The 23,191-nt window shown below is 47.2% G+C and overlaps 1 protein-coding gene across 5 annotated transcripts in view; it reads left to right on the plus strand.

Annotated features, from left to right (window-relative positions):
- The first annotated feature begins 5,793 nt into the window (after nt 1-5,793).
- Slc8a3 (solute carrier family 8 member A3) overlaps nt 5,794-23,191 on the plus strand; it is a 148,982-nt gene continuing 131,584 nt past the window's right edge. For 4 of the 5 annotated variants that reach the window (XM_057782779.1, XM_057782775.1, XM_057782777.1 and 1 more), the window contains exon 1: nt 6,130-6,725. The gene's annotated coding sequence lies outside the window, so the exon portion shown is untranslated. Of the gene's footprint in view, nt 5,852-6,129; nt 6,726-23,191 lie in introns of those variants that run through there. The other variant, XM_057782776.1, reaches the window with a different exon arrangement.

Raw genomic sequence — 23,191 nt, forward strand, 5'->3', positions numbered from 1 at the left:
GATTGGACCTTTTTTGACATGGGGGCCTATGAAAGGCTCCCCAAGGAGTTTCCCAATGGTATTGAGTTGCCTCGTCTATCTTTTGTTGACTTACATTCATCATTCCAATATTGTCCTTTACCACACCTCCTACATGTATCAGAAGCCTGAGTCCTCCTATTCTTGCCATTCCTAGAGGAGACATTATTCCTAGGAATTTCTTGTCTACAATCTCTTCTTAGATGCTCTATTTTTTCCACAATTAAAACATTTGCCATTTTGGTGTCCCCTCATACCATTGGATCACTTCTCCTACTCAAGCCTCAGTACTGTAGTCAAATATTTTAACATTCATTGTATGCAAGACTCATTCATCTATTGGTACTGATCTTACCTTTAAAGGCCCAAGGATCTTCTTGCATTCAAAGTTGGCATTTTCAAAAGCCAAAGATTCAATAAGTGCACATCTATCTTCTGGGGCTTTCACTTGGGAGGTAGAGGCAGGTGGATCTCTATGAGTTTGAGGCCAACCTGGTCTACAGAGTGAGTTCGAGGACAGGCTCCAAAGCTACACAGAAAAACCCTGTCTCAAAAAACCAAAGAACAAACAAGCAAGCAAAACAAAATAAATTGAGGGGAATGGAGAGATGGCTGAGCAGTTAAGGCTGCTTTTCCTGAGGACTCTTTTGGTTCCCAGCACCCACATATATGATGTCTCACAACCATTTGTAACTCCAGATCTGATACCCTCTTCTGCCCTCTGTGGTCATCAGGCACATATGTGGTGCACAGACATATATGTACATAAAACACATATGCATATGAAAGAAAACAAAAGAAGTGCTATTGAGAATGTGGGGAAAGAGGAGCTCTCAATCACTGCAGGTGGGTGCATAAACTTGAGTGGTCACTGTGGGAATCATTGTGGAAGTGCCTTGCAGAACTGAAAACAGAATTACCATATGACAAGCCCTGAGGTCTAACAACAGATGAATGGATAAAGAAAATGTGATATATGTATACACACACAGTATAGTTTATGCAGGCACAATAAAAAAATAAATATTTTTATTTGCAGACATTTGCAGAAAAATGAATGCAACTGGAAATCATTATGTTAAGTAAAACAATTGGGAAAAGCAAAGTGAATATTTTCTCTCATATATGAAATCTAGATTTAAAATTGTATTTATGTGCACTCATATATGTGTATTTATGTGCATGGGATGAGGCTATGAAATCAGAAAGGGCATCACAAGACGGGAGGCAGAGATTTTAAGTGAGATGAGAAATTGGGTAATGACACAGTAAGAAAGCAGAAGTGGGGCCGAGAGTGGTGACACATGTCTTTAATACCATCACTAGGGAGGCAGAGGCAGGTGGATTTCTGTTAGTTCAAGTCCAGCCTGGTCTACACAGTGATTTCCAGGACAGCCAAAGCTATGTAGAAAGACACTGCTTTGAAAAGAAAGAATGAAAGGAAGGAAGAAGAGAGGGAGAGAGGGAGAAGGAAGGAAGGAAAAAGGAAAGAAGGAAGAGTAAGTAAGGGGATACCTCATACAGCCATCTCAATAAATGGGATAGGAGAGCATTTTCTAATGTTCAACATACATTAATGATTTTAAAACAAAAGAGTGAAAAAATATTAAGAAATGGAGAAGAGAGAGGCATTCCACTCCTCCAAAGATTTTCTGTAAGACACAAACAGGACCGTCATAGTTAGTGGGACAGGATTGGAAGCACTTTGACTGAGTTTAGGTTTACAGTTTCAGAAGTTTAGTCCATTATCATCACTGTGACACATGGTGGTGTACAGGCAGATGTGATGCTAGAGAGGAAGCTGAGAGTCCTGTATCTTAACCCCAGTTAACAGGAAGTAAACTGAGATACTGGACATTCACAGTGACACACTTCCTCCAACAAGGCTATTTCTATTGCAACAAGGCACACACCCTAATAGTGCCACTCCCTGTGAGCCTATGGGGGCCAATTACATTCACACTGCCACAGGACCCCAGGGCCTGCCACTTTCCCTCTGCTTCCCAGCTGCCGTTTATCACACACAGGAGTGAGGAGTCTCCTCTACCGTGTGGACCACTGTGATGTATTGTGCTCCACAGCCCCAGACAATGGGGATAAACAACCATGGGATTAGGAACCTATGAAATCATGAGCCAAAATTTCCTTTCTTAAATTTATTATCTTAGATATTTTATTGCAGCAACATACAGCTGACTAGGACATGGTGATAACTATTTTTCTCACGCTTTCTAGAGGTTCTACGTTCAAGATCAAATCATTAGTACATTTATTTTCATTCTCCCTAACCTGCATATGACTTCTCCCTTGGTGTTCTTACAAGGTCATCCACTTGTCTGTATCCCAATCTTTCTCTATAGACACTTGACATGTTGCATTGAAGCTTACCTAATCGCCCTGTTGCAAATTAATCACTCTTTTTCCAATTTCTCTCTCTCTCTCTCTCTCTCTCTCTCTCTCTCTCTCTCTCTCTCTCTCTCTCTCTCACACACACACACACACACACACACACACACGGCATGCAAGCATGTGTTCATGGAGACCAGAGGTAGATGACATCAGGTATCTACCTCAATTTTCTCTTTGTCTTATTTGAGACAAGATCTCTCACGGAACCTGCCTCTAGGGACTGGCTGAGCATCTTCCTGCCTCTGCCTACCCAGGGCTGAAGTTACAACTATCTACTGCTACATCCAGGTTTTACACAGCAAGCACTTCACAGATGAAGCCATCTTGCCAGCCCCTTAAATGATCACTCTTTAAGTGAGGCACTGGTGGTTAAGGCTTTAATATGAATTTTGAGGCACACCATTCCCTAGGCCCTGGTCCTGAACTGGACATGAAAGAGGAAGCTAACTGACTGTGAGCGCTCGTCACGCTCTGCTTCCTGGCTGCAGGTGCAATGTGACCAGCTGCCAAGCTCCTGCCACCATGCCTTCCCATAGAGATGGACAACAGACTGTATGGGGGAGGGGGGGCACTGAGTCCGAATGGTGAGTCCTTCTATCCTTCTACACTTTTGGCAGAGTGTTTTTTTCCACAGCAACAGGAAAACTAAGATGAATAGCAATAGATGAACATAACAAGGAAGACTCTGCAACAAAACTATCCAGGGAAGCTTATCAGCTAGCAGTAGAGTGGAGAAGGGGTGCACACAAGGGGCTGGGGAGAGCTTTGGACGTGGGAGACAATCCAGTTCCTGATTTTGTTGTTGCTTTGCTTGTGAACACTTTTACCAGACTTGTTGTGCAAGTTAATGTAGCATTGCTATCATAAGTGTCTAAGAGAAAAGGTTGGTTCTGGGAGCTCTAACCCATGACTGTGGGGTTGCAATTGCTTAGGGTCTGCTAAGGCAGGAGCATGTGATGGCCAGAGCACGTGGCAGAGCAAAAATGTTTACCTCATGGCTAGGAATGAAAAGAGAGATATAAAGAGAGATATAACTTCACGGTCTTGTATGTGCATATGTTTGCTGGTGTGTGTGTCTGTGTGTGTGTGTGCGCACACACGAGAGAGAGAGAGAGAGAGAGAGAGAGAGAGAGAGAGAGAGAGAGAGAGAGAGAGAGAGAGAGAGAGAATGTGTGCATGCATGTGAGCATGCTCTCTAACTTATTTTCTGAGACAGGGTCTCTCGCTGAACCTGGAAATGCCGATTTGACTGGCCTGGTTGGCCAATCCACTCCAGGGACCCTCCCGTCTCTGCACCCTACCTGCTGTCCAGCACTGGGATTACAGGCATATGCCACCATACCTGGCTTTTACATGGGTTCTGGGGGATCCAAACTCAGATCTTCATGATTGCATGACACATACTTTACCATCTGAGCTCCCTCCCCATCTCTCCCTCCCAATCTTAGGTATGTTTCTAAGACCTAAAGACTTCCCACTAAGCATCAACCTCTCAATAGAACCTTAAAAGTAAACTTTCATGGGAGGTGGGCACTGAAGATCCAAACTGCCACAAACATCAACTTATGTACTTAAAGCAAGTGGTTTGATTGTACATAATTTATTCCTCAAAAAGTGTGTGTGTATAAATTTAAAATCACTAGAAATCCCACCACCAAGGATAGCCACTTAAAATGTTCTATGTGTTTTTATGTTGTCATGGCACGGCCACACCTCTCTCTCTCTCCCCACCTCCCCCCCTTCTGCCTTTTTCTCAGTCTCATATATCATGGAAACCTTCCCACGTCAATACACAGACTGCCGCATCAGCATTTTATATGGTAGTGTGTCACCGCAGTGTGATGTATTCCACCAATTTTGTTGAAAATTTTCAGGTTTCTCCTGTTATAAGTACCACCACATACATCCTTGTCACCCAGCTCTTTATGCGTACCCTTGGTTATTGCCATATTCCAGGAAGATTACTGAGTCCCAGGACCTGTCACTTTCATAAGGGATGTGAGGTATTTTTTGGGAAAGGATTACCTTTCCTAAGAGCTGTCCCACGGTGCACACCCTCCATCCCTCTCTGTCTTCACTGCAGTCCAGTCAGACGCCCCGCAACTGCTTCGCGGAGCAGGGCTACCGCTCCATGTAGACAGCACAGGGTAAAATCCTGCTGCCTGGTGTATAGGATACCTCACCCCTTCGGGAGTCACTGAAACCAAACAAAGCCAGAGTCTCAGCCAGAAAACCTCCACATTCAAGGCCCATAAGGGCTTGAAAGCACTCCTAACAACCGAACCATCCAGGGCCAGATTGCTTCCTGACTTGCTAAAGAAACACTGATCAAGGGCCTGACAAAAAGAGTATTTTCCCTTCCAAGCTCAGCTGCTTTCTGACTCTTATTCTCAGGTAACTTTTTGGAGCAAACTCTGTTGGAGAGGCACATCTCCAGGGTCGCAGGGACCTAAAAGTTGTGGCATTACACCTGCTGCTTGTCATTACACCTCATTCCCAGCCTGCTGCACGTAGCCTCGGGATAGCCGGTTCCGGTCTTCAAGACAAAATATCAACAACAAAAAAGTGCAAGAAGTAACCGAGTTTGCTTCCTGCCCTCCTGTGAGGATGCCATCAAATAATGCAACCAAATGCGCTGGTGCTAACCCTGGCCCTGCTCAGGAGATGCTGATGTCTGGTGTTACGATGCCCTGTGATATGACGCCTTGTGATTCACCCCTATACTTGGCCTCAAGCAGGGGAAGCTTTGGAGAACGGTTTCTGTCCCATCTACAAAGGGGCAGTCACTACTCTCACTTCACAGCTGCCTGAGGACACCGATAAACTGAGGACACGCAACCCCATCCTTAGGTGTGGTCTGTCCACGCCTCCTGCCACCAGGACCACCCCTGACAAATAGAACAGAAATTACAGGCGTCTGATTTAAGGCTGTGTGTGTGTACACTACTCTCGAGCCAAGCCCCAAACCCTAGCTCTGTGGCTGCATCAAAGGGCCATCTCTACTCCAGCCTCCAGGCCCAGAGTAAGCAGCAATTTGAGAGGCAGCCCCCTTTTATTTTTAGCCTCAAAAAAACCCCTAAATCCTACATAGCAGCGCTCACCAAAGCGTCTCTTACAAAGCTGTTGTTTGACTTCGGTTAAGAAAATGACAGGCTGAGTTCTGCACCAAGAAGAGAAGGGGGATAAACGGCAAATGGGGGAGGAGGAGAAAAAAAGGAGCGCCCCCCTGCCAACCTCCATCTCCCTGAGTCCTCCCCTAGGCCTGGGTGGACCCTGCCTGGGTAATCGTCCCCTGCTATATTTAAAAACCACAGATGTGTTTGTAGGGGACTTAATTTTGGAATTGCGGGCGGCGTCTCCTGGGGACAAGGGGAAAGCCGGTGCTGAGCTCCCGCCTGCTAGCTTCCAACTCTGGGGAATCCAGGTCAGGACGCGTCGCCTTCTCGCATCTGCCGCCTGCCGCGAAGCTCCAAGCTCCAGGGCCCAACGATTGGGTGGGTGGCCTCCGGGTAGGGCTTGCGTCCGCATTCGATCTTCTGGGGGCTCTCTGTGCGCGAGGATCGGCCCGATGTCCCTGGCCTGCCGCGAAGCGCTGTGCAAGTCTCCCCTCCGTGTGCCAGGCTAAATATGCGCGGCTTGTCATTCGGTGTGGCTGTCTCCCAGCTGATAGGGTGACGTCGGGTTTGGAGGCTTGGAGATTGGCTTTTTGATTTGGCTTCTTGCGGAGGCTTAATGGGCAAAGCTCTAGGCTCGCCCAGAAACCGGCCCCTACGCTCGTCCCCTCTGCACGCTGCGAGGCCGAGACGTCTCCCGCGGTGACGGCGGGCGAGGTTGAGTCGCGCGCTCCCAGCCTCGGGAAAGCCCGGGCGACGCGGCAGCCAGCCCCCGCCGGGGTCCCTCCGAGCCGCCAGGGCGCGCCGCGCTGCTCTCCGTCCCGCCCCTCCCGCAGGGATCCCCAGGAGAAGGCGGCCGGGACTCCGGGCCTTGCCCGGGCCACTCTCGGGCCATCCGTGTTCCTTGGCTCGGCGCCGAGGGTCCGCACTCTGAGCCCTGAGCCCTGGCCCCCCGGCGCTCGAGTTCCAGATGCGTTGCCCCGCAGCCCCCTGACAGCTGCCAGCCCACGAGCTCCGGCGGGTGGCCGCGGCGGACTGTCATGCCCTGGACGCCGCTGCAGCCGGCCCGCAGCCCGCGGGGGCGATGAGCCGCTGCGGCCGGTGAGGAGCCGGGCGGCTCGGGCATCGCGCACCTTTCTAACCCGCCTCACTTGCCCATCGGGCTCCAGAGGCTGAGGGGAATCGGTGAGTAATGGAATGAGCCCACAACCCACCCCCACCCCCGGTGGGCGGCAGAGGCAGAAGACGCCAAGATCTGGGGTTTAAGATACCCCCAAGAGGGTCCCTGGTGGAGAAGAATCATAAGTTATTTCTGAAGATCATTCGCATGCACTGCCTTCCTGTAGGTTAGTGCCAGAAGTGGGGGAGGGAGCTCGGGAAAGTGTACGTTGTGTATGCGGTGTTGCGGGGAGGATCTCGCAGAGTGTCTAGGCGAGGGTGCTTGGGTTGCCTCCAGAGATGCCTGTGAGCCATGGCACTTGAAACGTGGCTACAGTCCTGTCCTGACTTAGTGGAGGGGGTATCTCAATGGGGGAATCTGCTTGCCAGATGTGTGTGTGTGTATGTGTGTATGCACGCGTGCGTGCGTGCGTGTGTCTTGCCGGTGCCAGGGCTTGTTGGGCTCCTGGGGCTGACTGCCCACCGGTTCTGGGGTTAGGAGGAGGACCGCGTTATTCGCTTGGCACGAACCCAGGTATACACGCACGCACGCACGCACACACACACACACACACCACCGCACACCGTACACGTACACGGGCACACCAACCTTGGGGCTCCATTGGCGCCGGCCCGCAACTGCAGCCCCAGCGCGCCCGTTTTCCTTCCTCCACCCCCACCCCCACCCCGCAGACTCCTGGGCCAAGCAGAAGATAAGAGAGACTCTTAAGTCCTGAGATTTCGGAGCCCCCATGGTCTGGGAGATCCCAGGCCCTGGAGAGAAGTGAAAGTATATGACTAAGCCCCCCTTCCCATCAATCCCTCAAACTCTCTCTCTCTCTCTCTCTCTCTCTCTCTCTCTCTCTCTCTCTCTCTCTCTCACACACACACACACACACACACACACACACACACGCCCTCATTTTAAGGCTAGCCCTGCTTCTGCAGGCCCTGACTGACCTGCCCTGAGAACCTGAGCCACTGGGGCAGAGATGAAAACGATTTGCTAGAGGGGCTTTGCGGGGTGGGGGGCGGGGAGGAGGCAGTTTTTTCCTTTTTATTCGTTGTGTTTTATTTTTAACAGTGTTGAGGGGGGGCTAAATAGAGCAAATGCCTTTAATGCAGTGCTGTAAATTTCCTCGCTCACCGCCTGCCTCCTAGCCCTCCCCCCCCTTTCTCTTTTGGCAATTAAAAACAAACCTCTGAACCTTTGGTGCTAAGGTTTGTTTCCCAGGCAGAAAGATTGAAATTGGGTGCAATTTATCAGAAATGCAGGCTGCAGCTGGGCGCCAGGTGCCCAGCTCCTGGGTGGCCAAGAAACCCCAAAGGGGGAGGCTTGTGGGTACATGATAGGAACACATCCGGTCTTCTGGTGGGGTACCAAAAGGGAAGCCTGCGGGCCTCCAGCGACCTGGTGACTTGCAGCCGCGCTCCTGTGATTAATCTTCCACAGCTGTTGTGCTCTGTCTGTCCAATTGAGCTGAACTCTTGTTTACCTCGGTTTTCAAATATAGCTGCTGCGCCACGATCTTCCTGAAACAGGGGCGTCAGTTCACTGTGTATGGACAAATGACCCCCGCTGGCCCTTCTCCCTATCTTCCCACCCCCATAACTAACTGCCTCTGTCTGGCTCACCCAGCTGTAAGAGGAAGCTGTTCCTAAACTCAGGCCTTGCAGTGTTGCAAAAGAGGATGGTTGATGGCCAGAGCTTTTGGCGACTGGATGGGGACTAGTCACCCTGGGCTAGCACTGCAATCTACATTCTTATTAGCCGTCCTTCACACATGTCTCTTTCTTTAAATAAATGAACCGTGTGTGTGTGTGTGTGTGTATGTGTGTGTAAGGAGATCGCACAGAGCCCATATAACTGGGAACTGACTGTAGTGGTTCCTTCTTAATTTGATGAAGACCAGAAGGCCATGGCGCAGGTCCCTTTACATGGAATGCCCATTGTTCTTCCACACTCCAGTCCTCAACACCCCTTATGGGAGAAAGCTTTCCATTCCTTCTGACTAGGCTTGATTTCTTTACTCCGTCAACCCACAATCTGAACCTATCACTTTGAAGTGATCTAAGACGCAACTCAATTTTACTGATGTAACTGAGTGTCGCCGAGAGCAGCTCTGGACAATGAGCCCTGCAAAGACAGGAAGGATAACTGGCCATTTATCCCCAATGCATCCCCAGGGCCTAACCCTGTGCCTGGCATGAAGCCGGCACTTGGTAACTGTTTTGTTAAACTAATGGAACCAGAGGGTTATGCTACATCTTCGCCCCCGTGGGTGTCTTCTACTCTGGGTCAGAGAAGAGAGGGAAGTTTCCGAACTAACTCTGTTTTGTTGTTGTTGGCTTTGTTTCGTCTGTAGAATCAAGCCAGGCCTGGCAGCATATGTCTGTAACCTCAGCGGGAGGATTACAAATTTAAGGCCTGCCTGGGCAATTTAGTGAGAGCCCATCAACAACAATGAAAAAGATTGGTGTGTGGGGGTGTGGGCCAGTAAAACAAGGTTGTAGCTAAGTGGGAAAGCTCTTGACTAGGATGATCGTTTAATCTGTAGTACTATAAAAAATAAAATCCCCTCGCTCTGGATCCCTCTATGAGCTGGCACCCTGACTCCGTGCCCCAGCCCTCTTCTATTCCTTGCGCAAAGTAGTTCTTTTGTATAATCTCTGTTCACAGTGATGCGTATCATTCGTAGGCAGTGGTGTGACATTGTTTCCCACCTTGTCTGGTCCAGCCATTGCCCACAATCAGGATTTGGGAGATGTCACCATCTTGGTTTCTCCTCACAGTCCTAAGTTTGATAAGTAGGGTGGAGTAATTCCCTTCACTCGAATCTGGTTGTTTTGCCTAAAGGTTCAAATATTTTCTCCAAAAGAGAAAGCCTTCTCTTGATATTTCGGGGAGACTTTTATTGAACAAGCATTCAGGAAGCACTTACTCTGCCAGATATAAGCTAGGTAGCAGAGGCATGCGAGACGGAATGGTTCCTTTCCTCATAAACACACATGCTAGCAGGGACACCAACCAATGAGGAGTCAAATACTGTATAAAGTGATTTCTGCTACCTGAAGGGCAATGTCAGATTAGTGGAAGTAAATAGAAACTGTCACCTCTTCTCGGGGCCCGGAGGCTACCTCTTAGGGCAGCTGAGCTCAGAAAGGAAGGATGGGTTCAGGTTAGTTTTGGTGGAAGCAGTGAGTGGATAGAGGGGAACAGAAGACAGTGCTGAGCAAAAAAATCAGTGTTTGAGATATCTAAAGTGGAGAGGGGTTTTTCTAAATGCCTGGACACGGAGATGCAGGGGGATGAAGCCGGAGAAACTGTAGGGTCAGACCGCGAAGGGCTTGCACTCTGTGCTAAGGAACCACACCGAATTTTCCAGTGAGGCTTTAGGAAAGCTTTAACTCCAGAAGTGAAGGAGCAAACTAGCGTTTTATACAATGTGCAGACACTGGCTGGAACTGGCATGTAGGACCAGTGGGAAGCTTTTGTAGCTCTCCAAGTGTGCGAATGGAGAGAGGGGTTATGTGCAAACTAGAATGATCTTATAGTTCTGGTTGCGAGCCTAGCCTTTAAATATCTCCAGCCCTAGAATGTCCTTTCGAGGAAGGTGGTCCACGATTTTCTTCAGTGAGGCTGGCTTATATTTGATTGTCCATATATGTCTCAAGTAGACATTATATACGCAGTCTTGGGGGAGAGGCCTTAGAAGGGAGGAGGAACGGCTCCAGCACGGAAAAGGCATACTTCCTGGTACTCTGAGCTACAAAGCAAGACAAACCCTGAAAGATGAAGGATGGAGAGGTCTTTAAGGATATAAAAGTCTTTCCACCCCCAGAAGGAGAGCGGGAAGATGAGACAGATTCACATTTATATTGAATTTGTAGAGACCATTGGAGCAGGACTTCTAGATATGTGTGTATGAAGACAGACTTCTTGAAGGAACAGTTTGGGGGAGTTGCTAAATCTAATCGCAGGATCCTGGATACTTGGCTGTTTTATAGAGTCACACCTACTAAGAAAACCGCTTCGCTTCATCCTAGATATAGCATGGAGCAGGCCAAGGAGCACGAGCTGCTCTGCTTCTTGGCTTGACAAAATCAGGTGGCCCGGTTGTGCAAGAGCACTGGGTCATGTGGTAACTGAATCTGGAAGCAGGGACTAGAAGCTAAGTCTACCCTGCTTCCAGGTGGTGCTTTCTAGATCCTTTGAGAGGAGAGGGCCTTACTGTCCAGGGGAATGAAGACTGTGTGGTGCAGTCAGGCCCTTTCCCTGTATCATGTTGGCTCCACTCGGCTTCTCCTCCAACCCTGTCACTACCCTTAGGACCCCTCTCCTTTCCTGAAGAGCAACCGCTCTCTTGCAAAACAGGAATCCTTCTCTTATCTGGAGTCGCTTGCTCCTTGAACACTGAATCCTGTCTCTCCACTAAAAAGAGTGTCCTGCTCTAAAAAGAGTGTCGCATGTCCACTTTCCCCTCCCACCACCCCCTCCCCATCTGACCTTGATTAAAGTATTGAAATTGTACAGTGATCATTATTCTATTTCCTTATTGCTCCATTGCTCATCGTTTCTGCTTTTCACCTTCTACTCCAGGACCTCCCGCTCTCCAGACTCTAGGGAGCTCTCTCTCTCTGTCTCTCTGCCTCTGTCTCTGTCTCTCTCTCTCTGTCTCTGTCTCTCTGTCTGTCTGTCTGTCTGTCTCTCTCTCCATTCTCACTTTCATCAGATAATGTGGACCATTAGCTCCTTAGACCTTTCCTTGCTGGGCTTCTGGTGGGTTGAGCTCTCCTATGGTCCCTCGTCTACGTCTTCTCAAAGAATCTACCCCCTTCCCATTTCTCCCTTTCTCCACCATCCCTTGGCGGTCTTTCCTGGTGCTATTACTCCAGGATGTTCCTGGAGCGTGCGCCTCTAGCTCTGCATGCCTCTGCCTTACGTCCAGCCACTTGCACATTGTCTGAAACAAGATGTCCATCAGTTTCAGGAATTGGATATACTCAGTGATACTCAGTTGACCTTCCTCGGTGTGCAGTCCCTAGTGGCCTTCTACTGCAATGCTCAACGGCTTTCTCAGAATGACTGGCAGTGCTCTGGGCCTCCAATTGCTCCAACTCTCCTGTTTCAACCTCAGCAACACTTTCCCCTAGAAAAAAATATGTTAAAATAAGAATTCAATACAAACACTGTGTCTAGGGGCCTACCAAAAGCTCCGCCCACATGACCCATACCGGTTATACTCCCTCCCTAGCCAGGCAGGGAACCACCTTGTGGCTGTGCCTTCTTGCTCCTCAGAAGGAACTAAAGGGGGAGTAAACTTGAGGGGAATCATGAAGGGAGGAGAAAGAGAGAGAGAATGAGAGAGAGAGAGAGAGAGAGAGAGAGAGCAGCTTCAACGACAGCAGCAGCTAGAAGATGCTCTCTGTGAAACGGAGGCAGGTCCGCACACCACTGGAGTTGATGGTATGAGAGAAGCCCCCAGCTCTGTCTCAGAGAGACGACTCTGATGGCTTGCCAGACCCCATTTGTTTTTCATTTAGGCAATGATATGATTGAATTCCCTATTTCAACATTTTAAAACTTAAGATAAATGAAGTGACATTAAAATGAATCAAACCATGGGAGAACGGTCTAAGGAAAACCTGTGTAAAAAGACAGCAATTCCCAGCTTCCCTCAGCCACAGGTCAGAAGGATGCCAGCACTCTTGCATTGACGTTGAGTCATGTCAACCGTAGAGTCTAGAGGTGGTCTCTGTGTCACAGCCAGGGACAGGAGGAAGAGCAACATCTAGGTAGATGTGGATGTTTCTCACACCTCTGCCTGCTGCCCCGATGTTCTCTCAGTTCAGGGATTGCTTTTCTTTGGCCCTTCCTCATCTGACATACACCAGCAGGCTGGGTGGAAGGAGACTTCTGTAGTCAGCGTAGAAAAGTTCGCTCTTGGCTCCATGCTTATCGGTGTAGAAATCTTGACGGTTGACTGAACACCAATTTCTTCATCTGTGTGATCAAACCCAACATTAAAAATAAAAGGAGACCATGCAAGTGAGAAGGCCTTTGTAAACTCTTGGCACATTGACTAGCTAAATCTCTGTTGAATGAATGATTCAGGGTCAATACTGGTTCTCATGCTCATATCCTCCCAAACAAGAGGCAGATGTGGGTAAGAGCACTCAAGCTGAGGGGAAGAACTGAGCTGATTGGACTGTAGACAATGCTCTCATACCACATGGTTCTTCTAAAGGAACAGAACTTGCTGTTTTCTGAGGATTTTAGCTAACCATTTACTTCTCTCCCTATGGGCCATTGGGAAGCTTGAAGTCTCAAAATACATGGTGTCCTAGTCATTTAATTCTATGGTCATTCTTCATTCATTCAATAAATATGTATTGAGCCCTCCACATTCCAGTCTCTAGTCTGAAGCACATTTCTTGCCCAGATAGAATTTTTATTTCTTGGTAAGCCAAAAAATAAATAGACAAAAGCAACAATGTGTTCAGCAAGTGATATGTGCTCTGAAAGACATGAAAATGACATGGCAGAGAGTCCTGGAGAAGGGCCAAAGAGTCTGTGAAGGAAAGTGCCATTGGGGACCAGAATGGAATGAAAAGGGGACTCATGTGGATATGGTTGAGAGACCCATAGCCAGAATCATTAGCTAACTTTATCTTAGTGGGGCTGCAAAGCATGTCAACAACAGGTAAAGACAGACAATTAGCAGTTAGAAGAGGAACGGAGTGTCCAGAATTGCTGAGATGCAAGGAATGGTATGATCTCTTTGGTAGGTAGGTTTTTTTTTTTTTTTTTTTTCTAGTTGGTTTTGGTAGCACTAGCCTGTAATCCCAGCACCCAGAAGGCGGAAGCAGGATAGCAAGTTCAAAATGAGCATGGGCTGCACAACAAGGCCCTGTCTCGGGAAAAAAACTATCTTGTGGAGAGCAGAATATAAATTGGGGCAAGACTGGCAGATGTCTTAGTAGTCAAGGCGAGATACGCAATTCTGACTGGACAGAAGTTAGGCCAGAGTGTGACCCGTATTTACACTCAGTAAATCTGAGAGCACACACAGGCAGCACCACTTCAAAGAACCTATGAGTTTTATGGGAACACAATAAGTACTCAGCAGATAAGAACCATCACCATCACCACTACCATCACCACCCCAACCTCCCAACTCCCCCCGCCACCAGGGAGTCAATGAATGGAATAAAGCTTCCTTGTACTCAAACTTGGGTTTGCATTAATCTTAAAACTTTGTATCTTTCAAAACTAAAAAAAAAAATTAAAAATTCCCCATAGCACTATTTCCTGGGAGTGATGCTTTCAAAGGCACCGTTCCCTCTACAGGAATTATGTTCTTATTTTTTGACAAACAGGAGATCTCTAATCCCACCCCTTCTCTAATGTTCTCAGCTAGTGATTTTAAGTTCCCAGACCTCTTGCTTGAATTTAGATATTGTCCTGTGTACACTTCTGTGTAATCATTGGGCGTGGAGACAGGGACACTCCGTCAGGCTACTGAATCAACAAAAGCCTTCACCTCCACTAAACCGAGGAGCACACTAGTGTCTTGATTGGATCCCAAGGACTCCCTGCACTCTTCCTTGGGGCGGGGGAACCATGTAGAACTCTTGCTGGTCTTATTTTGTTTGTCCAGTGTTCCATAAAGTCCTGAGCTATGTAGTCGTGTGACTTGGATCCTTTGTGACGATTCCTCCAGCTCCCCTTTCTGTGGTCCTGGATCTCTGAAGCAGAAGGAACGTTCGTTGGAGGACCAGTGTGATACAGAAGATGCCAGTGTGATGAGCTTGCTGTGACCCTTCAATCCTTTCTTTGTCTGTCACCTTGTTGTCCCCGTTCTCCCACTTCGACTGATTCTACCTTGGGTAGCTCTGAAATCCATGGCTTCCTCAGCATTAGTTTCTCCTCCCCCTCCTTCCCCCCAGTGCTGAGAGAGTTTAAACAGCAGGCTCTGCTTTTGTTCATCCTGGGGGGGGGGGTTCCATGTTGCCATCACTTCAGACTGTTTGTCCAAAAGAAAATCTTAATCCTATCTCTCCTCTGTTTAAAAAACTTTCAGCTTATATTGCTCCTCATATTTTCCAAAGTGATGCCTAAATTCTTTGGTGAGGCATTCAAGGCCTTCTAGAGATTTCTCACCTAATTCCACAGCTGATCTCAGATGCCCTCTGCCACAGCACTTTCTCTAAATGCACATTGCGCATCTTGAGTTCCACAAATTCCTTCTAAGTTGGGTTTCCTCTTGTCCATGTTGACAGTACACCAGCTTTCGCCTAACTAGCTACCATTCAGTTTTCAAGCCGTAGATATGTTAGCTGGGTCACAGAACAGGCCCCAGTGGCCCCCATGCCAGTCTAACCCTTTCTTCTTCAAACTTCCTTGCCACATCATTGTATGTCCTTCCACATATGATTCTTGTTTTGTCCTAATTACTCAGTTTTCTGTCACTTTTCCCCAATGCAATGTGTGCTTCTCAAGAAGGATGATATTTTTGTTCGTCTTACTCAAATTTGAAAATCTTTGCTCACAGCATCCCCAACAGATGGTTCTCCATCCTCCAGTCGAACGCTGCCAAGGGTGGGGGAAATCAGTGGAAATCATTCTTACTAATTTTCTTCTGTGCATCCATTCAATAAATCTACTGAGTATCTACTATATGCTAGACACTGATTTAGGTACTGGGGATACAGAAATATGATAAAAAATCTCTAACCCCTCTTAGAATTGGCTTTTTGTGTGTTTGTGGGGAAAAATACGTTTAGAACAAACGTTCAGAGTAACCTCTCACAGTGCGTCAACCTGTGTCACTTGCACACAGAGCTTCACACAAGCACCGGTTGGAGAGCGAATGAATGAACGAATGAACAAAAAGGTCACAGAAACTAGAGATGGCCTGTGCTGTCATCACCGAAAGGAAAAATAACTAGAAATCTGTTTGGCTGAAACCAGAAGAGCAGCTTCCCTGTAAGGGAAGAGCACTCTAGTTCTATATATCCTCAGTACTAGCATAACACGGCAAGCTTAGAGAGAACAACCCAAGGGGAAAATATCCTTATGTGATAGAGAATGCTGTCCTTGGCACTGCACGAAAGAACACGGGAGTCCCTGAGGGTGGGAGTCTTGCCCAGCAAGGCTTCATTGCAGTCACTTGTAGGTCATGATGCAACGGAAGTCCTTCTGGCCCAGGAAAATCCTTAATGGTTGAAATCCCCGAGAAGCATATGTAGTCAGATCCTGGTTTTCTTTCCCAAGATTCTCAAACCTAGCAGTATCTTGAATATCAATGGAGGATCTTGGTAAGAACACAAACATTTAGGCTCTAATCCTAGGAAGCCTAAAATGAGAGCGGAAGTGGAACCTAGACGTCCACTCTTTTCGGGGATCCCAGGTTATTCTGGCACACAGACGTCTCTAGAATGTGGACTTCCTTCATCACTGTCTCCAGCTGAGGGAGGACGTGAAGATGGAGATTCCTTTAACCTAAACAGAGGCCCAATCTTCCCGGGTCTCTGGCCCATTCTCCCTATTGGCAACTCCACAGATTCTCTGGATTTTGTAAGTTTAGTAAATTGTAGTATCTTTAAATCATGGGATGCTATAAGGAAAAAAGATACCCAAGTTTAACTTCTTGACTCCTATCAGTGGTTTTTCATTGAGAATAGTCACTCATCTAAATCTCAAACAAGAGGACGGATAGATTGCTCGGTAACCAATATCATTGGCTACTTTGGCAGAGCATCTAGGTTTGGTTTCCAGCACCCACATGGAAGATCCACACAGTCTATAACTCCAATTCCAAGGGATCTGATGCTCTTTTCTGGCCTTTATAGGTGCTTCATGCATGCGGTGCACAGATATACGTTGTAGACAAAACACTCATACACACAAAAATAAGTACATTTTTAAAAACTTAAGCCACAAACTCTTCTCTACATTGAGTTGAAATCTCTCATGGAACTGCCAGAAAAGTGTGGATGTTGTGGCCTTTCACAAATAATCCCAGGGCAGTGTCAATGATCTTCTGTGTGGATCAATGTATTAAGAAATCGAATAACTCATTTCTGAAGTAGAGGAGGGGGGCGTCGCTAGGAAAGGCTTCCCAGAAGGAGTGGAGTGTCTTGGACCCCAGTTTGCTATCCTACTTGTCCAACAAGCTTTCATTCCCTGGGGCTTAGAAGCAGACTTTGCAGTTGAAATTCTGAGTTTCAAAGCTCAGATATGTCACTTCTTGGCCAATGGACCTCCTGTGAAGTCCATTATGAATTGGCTGAGCCCCCATATCTTCTTCTCTAGAACACAGAACAACGTCTGTCTCACTGTGGCACTGTGAGGTGTTAAACAGAAGACACGGAAGTGCCTAGCACGATGCCAGCCATCGAATGGGTTCTTAATAGAGGCTCGATTTTATTGTCATTCCCAAGTCCATGCTTCGTATATAGTCCGAGTAGACTGAAGCTCTGCTCTGTCTATGGACTTTCTTATGTGTGGGGTTTCCTGGAAAATATTGACAGGGTTCCATGACATCGTCACATGGTTCAGGTGTCATTAAAACGTGTGAGGGTTAAGAGAAGGCAAAAGATGGCATTTGTATGAGACTGGAAGAGGGAGGGCTGTGCAATATGACTTCCTGTGTCACTGTAAGACTGTCCACATTATTTTAAAGTTCTACTGCACTTCATCCGCTCCCCATGTCACCACCTTAGAGCCACCTACCTGAGTGCTCAGAGCAGCACAGCAAGAGAAGGGCATCAATGACTTCCCAGGATGTAACTGTATTCATCAGAAGATAAACTCTATGAGTTATAACTCATCCATGGCTGTACCCCAGTCAGAAGTACAGTGTCTGTCCCTAAATGGACAAGGAACAGTTGCTTACAAAATGGACTCAATCCAAGAGGCTTTTGGTAAATCCAGAATGAAAACTCTCCTTGACCTTGTCTTATCCTCTTCTCCCTACCACCCTCCCTTGGCTTATTCTTTATCCTCTGAGCTCTGCTTGGGAATCTGAACTCCAAGCCTGGCTTTCCTACTGCTCTGGGCTGATCTAACTTGAATACGTCCCTTCTGGATAATCAAAGCATCCTTGTGTTGAATAACTGTAAACACTGTCAAACCCAACCCGAGATTTAGGGATAATGCGGGTATTGCCCCTAAGAGCATCACGGACTTCTCAGGGTCTCCCACTCACTGAGACACAACCGTGAATCAATCTTGCCTCTTACTTTCAAATTCAAGGCTTACTATTTTGTTTCAAGCTGCCTTGGAGCATGTAGGACCTGCAGGCTTGTGGGGGTGGTGGAGGGAAGCCTCTGTATCCAGGACTCAACTTTATTCTCTCTGGGCTCTTGCTCAAACCTGGGACCTAATATGATGTGTTCCTGACGCAGACTTCCAAAATTCAGGTGCCTACCATTCCCCTTAGTAACTGTGATGTTGGTCAAATGACTTAACCTTTCTGAGCTTGAACGTGCCATCTTTAGAATGGATATGATCATGCCTCCTTCCCTGGTAAGACAAGAAATAATGCAAGAAAAGCATTGAGCATCATCATGTTTTCCTCCATGGATCCAGATTCTAATTGCATTAGTCGAACTACCAGAGCATCCGAAGTCACATCTGTCTGCCATGCCCCTTAGACAGAACAGGGTGAGCATCTGAAGACACATCTGTCTGCCATACCCCTTAGACAGAGCAGGGAGTTGAGGACCTGCAAGGACTCTGCACAAACATCTCCTGAGGTGGGCAGAGGAAACCCAGGAAGCTCTGCAGTGTGCTTGCATCCAGATGACATGTCAGAGCAAGTGCAGCCGGGGATGCATCTATAACTTTAATGTCAATTGGCTGTGACGCCTGTGCAGGGGGGCCTGGATTTAGAAGCAGAGCAGAATGACTCTACTGAGGCTGGTGACAGGCCCTAAGCTCTGTTCCCATTGGAGAAAGTGGAGGGCGTAGCAGGAGGGAGAATTGCTCAGTCTGGCCTGGTGGCATTGTTTTATTAATGATCTGGACGAGCAGAGGAACAGTGATTTTAATTAAATTTGCCAGCAATATTAAAAGATGTCGGGAGCTACCGCTGAGGACACAGACACCTTGCAGAAGGCCCTGGGGGGTGAGGGGGAGTGAATTAGGAGAATAAACCAGGAAGGAGACAGGAGGTCGTGGATGAAGCCAGGACATGTGTTCTGCTAAAGGGGTAGAAGGGGAGCAGGGGGGTCACTCTGTGTGGAGTAAGCCATAGTCCCCTATTATCTGCAACTGCTCTGCTCCCAAGCATATTTTGAACTAATCTTCCTCTTCCAGTCTTTTCTTCCTTAGAGCTATCCTAAGCCTTTGGTGAAATGGATTTTTCTGAAACACAAATCAGATCGTGTTATTCTTCTGTTTAGAATCCCATCATTGGTTTTCCTTGTCTTAGGATCAAATTCCATCTTCTCAGCCTGCCATGGAAGACCTATAGTGAATGGACACGCCCCTGCCATCCGGCTTCTTCTTCTGGCTTCTCTTCCCCATGCTCTCTTTCCTGTAAATCCAAGGCACACAGCAGCCTGTCTCAAGTCTCCATGTCTTTGCCGGGGCTGTTCTCTTTGACTGGAATGCTCTTCTTGCTTTCTTGATTTTCTTCTTCTTTTTTTTTTAAAGCTCACTCATGCTTGAAGACCTATTTCAGGGATCATCTCCTTCAGAACTGCCTCCCCGAGTCCCACGCTGGCTCAGCGCCCTCCCCGAGTACCCAGAGCCTTCTGCCCTTGCCCCCACACTTTGTAGGGAAACTGTCTATTTTTGTGTCTCTTTCTCCTCCTACTCAAGTGTACCTTGGCGGGCAAACACTGCGTCTCGTTTTTCATTTTTCCCACTGGCATGTCGTGGCAAATTACAGGCATTTGTCAATATTTGTCAAGTTGAATGATGAGGAGAATATTCAGGTGGGTGACAGAAGCAGGCAGCCAGTGTAGCCCTGAGCCTGGGGACTCCGAAGCTCTGCCAAATGGCTAGTGTCTCCTCTGTGGGTACAACCACACAGTCACATTGATCCCAAGTCTGCATCAGACTGGAAGCTGACTGGAGCCATTCATGTTCTACAACAAAATTGAACCTTTTGGTAAAATCGAGTGGCTTAAAACTGTACACTTTATGTCATTTCCCTGTATATTTTGGCTCTATTAATGATTTCTTTTGGCTTAAATTTTGAGTAAATGATTGAAATAAGACATTTTCCCAAAAATATAAAAAAAAGAAATAAAAATTTTACTAACTTTATAGGGTTGTTATAAAAATTACAAATAGCATGATGCGTGTAGTAAATGCTTAGCAATAGCAATTGCTGTTAATATCTTTTTCAAGCTGAGCCCTATCCCTGGGTCTGGGTCTTTAAAAGGGTAAGGAGACACCCTGAAAGATTAGAATCTGCCTCAGTTTGTATTTGGGCCTGGAACAATGGCATTAAATAAAAAGACAATTGACTTTGTAAGTGGATTTGTCCCTTACAGTCTAACAACACTGCAGCCAGAATCTATTTCTGGGTTTCGGAGCACAGAAAGAGAAAGCAGGCACTCAGAGTTTCTTCCTTCAGCGCCAAACACTGGTGTGAGTGCTTCCTAGCCAGTCGCCTTCCTGCTTTTTCCTTTTATTCTTGCCTTCAGCTTGCCTGTTTTCTCAGCCTCCAAGTCTAGTCCCGTGACAGGGCATTCCCCATGACAGCCTGGAGCCAGTCTGTCTGCAGGACTGAGGAATAACTAAGACCATGACTCTACCCTGCTGAGCAGAACAGCTACCTCCATGATGCCCCACGTCTGTGGATGGCTACCCGCTTGGGGATGCCACCTTCATTCACCCCATGGGCTCTTGATTAAAAAACTGCTTCAGCTGGGCCCACCTGCATCTCTTCCTGCACGGCGCCTATGAGAATACACCAAGTCAGGAGCTTTCAAAGTGGAGGCTAGTACGCAAGATCCTCCCTTGTCCGCAATTCTCAAGGGCAAATGAGGATCAGATTTGTGAATGGGGATCTCTGTGCACACCACAGCTCCAAGACCATTTTCAAGCTTTGGATGCGATGCTGAACATCTTCAAGCACTCTGCTCCCGAATAGTTATCTCATGACCTCTTATCTTCCCCGTGAGGTCAAGGACAAAGACCCCAAGCCACTGTTATGGTGATGATGCTCAGTTCCTGGATTAGTGTGGACCCCAGCCTTGGGCTGCTATTCTGGGTAATATGAAGGGGAGGTCATCTATCGCTCTCTGGAAGGAAGACCTTTGTAGTTAGATATAGCTGGATATCTTTGTACTGGGGGAGTTTCTGTCAGTGAGTTTTAGGAATTTAAAGAGAGCCTACACAACCTCTAAAATTGACTCATGATTCGTCTATGAGATCTTTATATATTTCCAAAGCAATTAACTATAATTTAGATCATAAAATAGTTTTTGAAGAAGGCTGATTGATCTCTCGGGAGGCTTTTTTTGGTGACTACATTTATCCATTTCAAAAGTGCGCATTTACGAAACCCTGCTAACACCTACTCAGGATTCCACAGTAAACAGGGGAGATCCAGGCCTTGCTCTTATGTGAGCACAGCTTAATGGATAAGACATTAATCATCCAATACTAGAAAATAAACATACAACTTCAGAGCATTTAAAATGCCATAGAGAGAAAGACTCCAATGGAGGAGATAACAGAGAGCACTGACCATTTTAAGCAGTCAAAGGACATTTTTTTTTTGTTTGAGAAAGTGATACTGGGTTGGTACAGAGTGTTGTTAGGATTGGAAGGTACAAAGAGGAAACTCTCCTTCCAGGCATGAATAATGGCATGTGCAAAGGGCCTGAGGTAGATACTAGCTTATATAATCAGGGAGAAATGAAGGAAGGGCATTACTGAATTGTAGCGAGATAATGACAGAGGATGAAGAGGAAGATAAGGAAGGATATAGCTCCCACAGGGCTTTTTTTTTTTTTTTTTTGCTGGTCATGGTAGGGAATCAAGGATTTATACCAAGAGCAAGAAGAAACTATGGACGATCTTCAGCTAGGGGGGGAGTGAGACACTTAAATCTGTGGTTTTATGTGTGTGGAGAGCAGGGGGGCTGTTTGATGACTATGCTTGACTAGAAACATTGTTTAGTGGTAGGGTTCTTGTCTAACAGGTGTGGGGTCCTTGGTTCTCGTCCCAGAATCCCAATAGTACTGTGGCTAAAAGAGGAAAGCAGAATTGAGATTTATTCTCTGGCAAGAGTTGGAGTAGGGCTTTTAATTAGAAGGTCACTGTAGCAGGTCCATTGGATAGGGGACAATGGTGGCTTGGACCTTGAGGGTGGTGGTGGTGAAGACCAGAAAGAGAGCTAACAGGATTCAGTGCGGGACTGGACACAGAGAAGGAGGGAGAGGCTGCTTGCAGACGAACACCTGTTACCTGCACAGATAACTGGGTAGGTGGGAGCAATGCTTTCAGAAGTGAGAACCACTGGAGAAAAAACAGCCCTTGTAGAAGATGAGGACCTTGACGCCTCTGAGGCGTTGTATAACTGGAAGCCCACGTCCACGCATCACTAACCACACTCTACAGGGTTTTAGCAGCCAGGGGAAGTGGATGGCTTGCCTATAAAAACTCGGGCTTGGTTGTTTCCATCCCTGTTCTGTCTGAGTGAGCCATAGAGCAGAAGGACTTACAGCCGCAAATGAAGTCGCCTCTATTGAAAACGCTGAGTGTCCTTCTGGTCTCTTCAACGGGGCCACCACGCAGTGCTTTGAGCCCAACAGATAAGGCCGCGTGCCTTCCCCAAATATGCTTCACGTCTTTACAGACGTGTTTATGAGAACTGTTCACATGTTTTATTAGTAACAGTGTCTACTTATTGGCCCTTTTCATGTTTTCCCTCAGAATTCCGCAGCTGAATGATCCATAGCCTGTCCTGCACACGGTTTGATAGGTGAGCCAGAGGCACAGTCGGAGGCACACTTTGCAGAGTTTCAGTTTAGCTACGGTGCAGACAGAGGTCACTATGAAATTAATTTTATTATTTTTACAAGGAGCCTCAAAGATCCCTGGCTGCCTCCAGAAGGTTTGTATTTGAGGAAGGAGCTTTTACCCACAAGAGCTCAATTACACACAGAACAAGGTGTTCTATCCCAGGGACCAGCCCATTAAAAACACACCTCAATTCAGCACATGCGCTTGCAAACCCGTGCTTTGCAAGGTTCTTGAGTACGGAAGCAAGGCAAGGAAGACTGAGATTTGTAGCAACAGTACAAGTGGGAAAAAAGACTCAGGGCACAAGGACCTCTTTGAAGTTTATTCTAGGGACAAGGGGAGCTACAACTCAGGACTAGGGGGTGTCATTTGGGTTTCCACTCCTAGCCTTGCCAGCTATTTCAAACCATTCTGCCACCGAGTCTCCGCCAGATGGTTTTTGAGGCCAGAGAAGCTATTCGTGTCTTCCATTGACATCCAGTTTTCCAAGTGAGAGACA

Source organism: Chionomys nivalis, chromosome 10 (genome assembly GCF_950005125.1).
Source record: "Chionomys nivalis chromosome 10, mChiNiv1.1, whole genome shotgun sequence".
In the NCBI taxonomy this organism is placed as follows: domain Eukaryota; kingdom Metazoa; phylum Chordata; class Mammalia; order Rodentia; family Cricetidae; genus Chionomys; species Chionomys nivalis.